Raw genomic sequence first — 6,749 nt, 5'->3', positions numbered from 1 at the left:
TCCCTGGTTGTTTATCCACTTCTTGCTGCCTCACTGCGCCATGGAGTCCTTAGCCCTGTTTTATTCAGTTTCACTTCTCAGTGCAGTTACTGTCTCAGGAGGTGGTTCTGGACTAGCGATTCCCAGGAGCAGTGTACCTGAGGGAGAAAGCCTTGGGTCTGAAAAAGTGTAAGCACCTAAATCTTCCCAGACATCCTGAGGCTTGTCAAGCAGGAACATCTCTTCGTTTCAGGGCCAGCCCTCCCTGGGTAGCGAAGTGCTGAATTTCTCCTGTGCCAAATGGGTGACACTTTCTAACTGAGATCCTATCTCAACCTTTTTAAGGAAATGTTGATATGAGTATTATCTATATGGTTTTAGATGTGTTTTTCCCCATTAGTTCAATTCAAATCCAGATTCTTCAATAAGGTCAACACATATGGGCTTTATATTGGGGTACAGATTCTATATTTGGACCTTAAGTAGACGCATCTTGCTGCTCACTCTGAAAGTTAAGGACTTTTTATGTAGTTGAACTGCAGGCCTTTGGCTCAGTCAGCGTTTCACATTTTCTGCTTTCCACCCCTATGTAACTATGGCCTGAAACAATTCTCAAAGCAGGATCTTGCCAAAGGCACACCTGGCAGCTGCCTGGGTATAGCTAGCTGCTGTGTTTCTGATTTTAGTATGGCTATAAATGAAGTAACAAACTTTCTTCCCAGGCTCCAGTTTTGGCTAAGGATGTTGTATTATTTAGCTTTGCATTAGCAGTTGGGGAGGTGCTTATACGGTCACTTAACTAATTAGTTTCACTCTTATTTTTGAAGAGTTTACTTGAACAAAATTTGTTCATTACTTGAACAAAAAGCATTTGTAATATCCATGAATTGAAATGGTCTGTCAGTGTTGTAAACATACTGGTAAGCAACTGCATATCTGCCTGCATGAAGGTAGTATATAACATTCCGTGTGTAAGCTGGAGACAGATCATCCCAAGTGAAGAAAGACTTCAAAAAAGAAGTATTTGTAAAGGTAAAGTGCTCCTTAGAAACCTAAAGTATAGTGATGTAAATCATCAGAGAATTGTCTTATCACTGTGATAGAATTAACTCATATATTATTGTTTTATAGCAGTTTTCATCATTACTAATGATTATTTATAATTAATCCTTATCACATAATAAATAAAATCATAACGTCTTCACTGAATTTTTTAAGGCTTCCAGTGAGACCATTATCAGACTTGGGGGTGAGCAAAGGCTGATGTTAGTATTTGCCTTTGTAAACTTACTTCTGGCTAAGTGCAGCTGGTGGTAAGTAGTGCAAGACAGACCTACAGAAAAACTGGGCTAGAACTTGCTCCTCCAAAGTCATCCAATCCAACTCCCGCCTCTAGAGAAGGCTGATATTCCTAGGGTGCTCTTGACATAGGAAAAAACATGTCTTAACATGTTCTTAAAGCCTTCCAGCCTTCCTTTTTCTGCAACAGCAGGACATTAGTTTAGCAGCTCTTTAGTTTATCTACAATTTTCCACCTGATATTTAAGATGCACTAAACCTTATAGAGAGGAAATTAACTGTGCTAAGGATGCTGCGTTTGTGTTATGTTTTGGACAAGATTGAGAGGCTGTAAGGATATCTTCGCAAATTTAAATTACATAGTTTTATTCCTGGTTAAACAAGCCAGATGCTTACAGCATGCCTGTCAAATGTATGAAGAAATTTTCAAGAGCTCTTTAGCAGAGGTGAAAACTTCAGTTACAGCTGTTGTGTGTGGCAGAGGCTGTCCTAAGGTTATGCACAGATTCACCTGATGTATTGATCTGAATGTGACTTGGCAAAAGCTCACACCAGAAGTCAAAAGGATTTGAGTCTTGTGAATAAAATGCTCACTGCCAACTGGGCTCCTTACTTGTAGCAGTCATGACGCAGGTGGGTGATGAAATCCACCCTCTGCTAGCCAGAGGGCAGGAAGCAGAGAGCAGGATGGCAGCCAGCAGCTTGCTCGCTTTCCTGTGTGCAGCTTGTCCCACTTCAACCTCTGACTCTGGTGAAGGGGAACGAGCCAGACCCCTCCCAGTCTCCTGCTCCAGCCCTCTGCTCTTTCCGAGGCAAAGTTTTCCATGACATGGTACTTTTGCACTTGTGGATTGCAAAGCAGGAACAAAGTCAGGTGACATCTACCCCTGTACTAGAGGCCTCTGCAAGCCCTAGGCAATTATTTTGAAGTGGTTGATTCATGTGGTAGCAGGTAGAGTTCTGTACTGCAATTCCTCACTGCTCCATGGCACAGTATATAACCATCTCACTTCCCTCTCAGTCCCACCTTTTCCATTCAGTTACTCCAGCATGTTTTTGGAGAAATGCAAGTATTCAGTCATTGAAACATGAACATCTCAAAACTGTGTTTGCAGGGGCAATGTGGTAAAACAACATTCCTGGCCAAATTTACTTCTCCCCCGGTTCTCATTTCGAGAGGTGAACCTCACAATTCTGATTGGAAAGGTCAGACTGGGTAAGTTTTTATAGAGTTCGCCTCACCAGAAAGATGCCTGAGGTTGTTGTCTTCACTGTTAATGTCAGAAGCAAGTGCTTAATTGAGTACTTGATGATGTAAAATGTATTGTTTCTTTACACTCACATTTGTTAGATGGCTTGACATAAAAGGTGTAACGTTCTACTTCCACCTAAATTCCTTGACTTGAATAGTTATCAGCAGCAGAACTGCACAGGAGAGCACATGTTATGAGAACAATACCTCCATTATGACCTACTAACATTGTAATCTGAGTTTAAAGAAAGACCTACACATTAACATCAAGTACGGTAGGATAGCTGAATGCATTTTTATGGTACAGAAACACTGATCTCTGGCAGAAGGTCAGAGTATTTATATTTCAGGTATTTACGTTCCAGTGTTATTTACTTTGCCATTTCTAACTGGTACAATATTTCGGTTGAATTAATATTTGTCACCTTAGACACTCTTCATTTTATTTAGTTTTTGTTTGTTTTGGTTTGTTTGTTTTGTTATTTAAACGTTGAAAGGTTTGAAAAACATAAGATGTTGAAAAGATTTTGTTAATTAAGGAATAATTCCTTATTTGGAACCGAAATTGTGCATTGAAACACTGAGGATACGAAGGAGCCTTAATTTACTCATAATGGCCTAGATTAAGGATAATGTTGTAACTGCAGTGATCAGTCATGGCCTATATCAGAAGCTCAGAAGCTTGTAGTCTCTAATGTATTTCCCATCAGGGCAGGGATGGGAGCTGGGGTGCTCTGTTACCTTAGCTTTACAGGCTGAGGGAGCCCAAAGCACAAGAGGTTCAATAACCTTCCCAATGTCATGGCAGGACCTCTGTGACAGAGCAAAGAATTTGGGTAGCAGTAGTTGAGATCCTTTCTCTCTGAGTGATACAGCTGGAGCCCTGTAAAGAGCTGGTGCATGTTCCCATACGGACTAGATTAGTTAGCAGCACTGCATATTATAAACATGGCCACAAGCTATTTTTTTTCTAATGCAGTATGCTGCACTGGTGTAACGTGTAACAAAGTCACATTAGCAGGAATTTCTTAACATCAAATGCAGCTAAACTGCAAATCTTGCAAGAATGCGTTTGTTTACATGTAAGCCCAGCTCTTGCCCTCCGTGGAGATGATGGAAATCCCCCCATTTATATAGTGGGTTCTTCACTGTGCTCAGATTTCCCTCTGTTCCTGTCAAAGACATCTCCTGGAGGCGTATTTAAGTGAGTCAGGATAAAGACACCTAGGGGGAGTTTAAAGTATCGAGTTTAGCTTGCTTGTTTTAACTCTCACTACAAGCACGTATGCTCCTGGGTCACGTAGGCAGTTTAAAAGCACTCCTTGCTCTTTCTTATGCAAATCTGAATACTGGTCCTTGAGCCAGATCTCAGTTATGTATACGATGTGGCAGCTGGTACTTGCTCCCATTCCCAGAGGGGAAAAATATTGACTATTTATTTTTTGCTATTGGATTTTGGGTAACTGAGCTGTTTCCTTCAGTGCAGGCAAACTTCAGCCATTAACTAGAGCAGCTTAATTAAATAATTTGAAAGTTTCTGCTTTCATTTTGCTAGTTGTGTTGCTTAAATACATATTTTTTGGTGCCAATAGAGATTTCCAGCTGTTTAATAACACATAAATAATGGTATCTTTTTAAATAGAAGTTTGTTTTCACAGTGTCAAGCTTGTGAATCACATTTCCAAATTCCAATTTAAATAAGGTATTATGAATACCGAGAAGTCTGCAAGACACATAATGGCAAATAATGCAGACGATTTCTAAAAAAATGAAGCAACTGCTTGTGACCCAGTATATGTGAAATTAAATAAGTCCTAACTGGCCTTTCTTAACATTAGATAGATGTTGCACAATAAAGGCACAGAATTATATCATAACTTACTCAGAAAAATCTCTGAATTTCTTTTTGACATATTACATGTGTTAGCTGTACAGGCTTACTTTTCAAAGGAAATTTCAACATTAATCTAGCATGCATTTATTTTCCAGACACACCTAAGTTGTCAGAATAGCTGCCTAACATCCCTATTCCCCACTTGAAATACCGCATTTTGATTTCTGCCTGATTTACACAATAGTAGACCTATTTCTCCCTCCCATTCCTGTTATGACGTTTAGATTGCTTGTTCCTGCTGGAAGTACTCTCTAACATTTAATTACAGCTGCCATTTTCTGCTCTATACTTTGTAGAGTCTTTTATTCTTATGTATAGACAGAGAATAGTCTTGCTTTTCAGTTTCTTTTTCTACATTTATTTTGTGTTCTGTTTGCATAACCTTACATGTTTTCAGATATGTAGAGCTTTAGGGATCCAGCTTTGTCAATAGGTCTTGGAGAGGAGAGAAAAAGGGGGGCAGGGAGTGAAAGAGCTAAGTTCCAGTTGTATTAATAAAATAATGTAAGTAGTAAAAATACTTTCCTTTGTGTCAGTGGGGGTGTGGTAAATAACTGCAACAGCCCAGCTGAAGTGTGCAGTAAGAACTGGGTTAAACCAATGATGGCCAAGTTAGAAAATATATTAGACTCTATTTATGTTGAACTGTGATTGAAGTAATGTGAACTAAAACACTCATTAACTATATTACATGGTCATAATTTGTATAGCTTTATTGATTATCTTAAAAATAAAATCTTAGTTGAACAGTACTTTCATAATGCATGTTTTCTTGAATAAAAAATACGGCCAGACTTTAGCTTTGTGAGACATAGCAGTTACAAACTGGAAGAGGCATCATCATGCCTTGTATGCCTTGCAAAACAATGGTAATAACAGGGATATTCCTCAAACCACATGGAAATGGGTGGTCCCTGCAGCAAGGAATAGCCAAATTGATCCTATGCTCTATTGGGAGTAACCAATGCCAGTATACATTGCATATATGTTGAAATCTAGAACAGAGGTTTTGCAGATACTGAGATCTTGTGGAGAGAAGCTGTAGCCTGCAGTCTGATGAGACCGTGAATATGTCTCTGTGGTTGGCTGAGCTCATGCACGAATGCCCTCTGCATGTGTGCTTGGCTTCCTGGACACCAGCCAGCTCCAGCTCAAAAGCATGTTTGTGAAGCCCAGCCCAGATCAGTCAACCTCTGCATATAGCTTATTAGCTTGGGCTCAGTGTCACCCCAGCAAGGTCACAAGGGTTTTCAGTTCGGCGCTGGCTAGAGGCCCATTAGATTGGTGTGCAGGCAAAGGGAGCTCCTGTGTACTTTTCGCAGCTCATTTATCCACATCCCGTAAGAGCTTATGAGGATCAGCAGTAACACAGAGGTTAAGAAAAATGAATAGAATGCTCTGGAGCTCTTTTGAACAAAATTAATTAAGCAAGCTTGTACAGTACTTGTAGACTGGGTCATTCATATACTTCTAAAAGCCATGGAAAGGAGGGTTAAAGGCTTTTACTTAAAGGCTGGCTAACTCACACTTAAAGTACTGCTATGCCAGCCTTGTCCTGCGTAGGGCTTGCAGGCACACCTGACATGCAGGATAGCTTTACCCACTCGCGACTCAGCTGCAGTGCAGGCTGCCCCAGAAGAGATGACACCGTGCCTGTCCCTGTGCCTGACTGCTCCTCCCCATGGCTTCCCATTGCAAGCATGGGTTTTGTGCTCTTGGAGAACTGGGCTGGGGGACCACCTGTCTAAACCCCAGCTGTTTCCCTGTTGCTGGCATTCAGCTGAGCAGCTTCTGAGTTCCAGCCCCTCTGTGTGGCCACATGAGCAATGGCACAGGCACGAGAGGGAAAGTGGCTGTGGGCAGGAAGGAGAGGATGAAACCACTCATTCTAGTGCACCACCGACTTTCACCCTTCTGCCTCTACAGCCATCCCTGCATACTGCCTACCACTCTTAGAGTATGCCTCTGTGGCTCAACATCAAATTACACCCCTCCTGAGGTACCTCATAGCTCAGGTGTTGTGGGCGCTGCTTCTGAATTCAAATCTGGCTTGATCCAGGCACTGATTTGCAAGAAATAGGAATAACTGGAGTCTAAGCTTAGGTGCCACTACAATTTATCCTGACAATATCTTTGTGGTGTTTCTTTGTTGGCCTTTTTTTTTTTTTTTTCTGCTGTATAATTACTTAGTTTTATGAAACACATATGTTGGGAGTTTTTTTGCCTGATGTTACTTTTTCTGAAGTCCTGAAAGCTGTATTAGGCCCATCATAGGAACTGAACTTTGAGTTATGTGATATTGAGCGTGAAATCTTTTGTAGGGAA

This window comes from Corvus brachyrhynchos, unplaced genomic scaffold (genome assembly GCF_000691975.1).
Source record: "Corvus brachyrhynchos isolate BGI_N302 unplaced genomic scaffold, ASM69197v1 scaffold467, whole genome shotgun sequence".
Taxonomy (NCBI): domain Eukaryota; kingdom Metazoa; phylum Chordata; class Aves; order Passeriformes; family Corvidae; genus Corvus; species Corvus brachyrhynchos.
Note: the sequence above shows the minus strand (reverse complement) of the source record.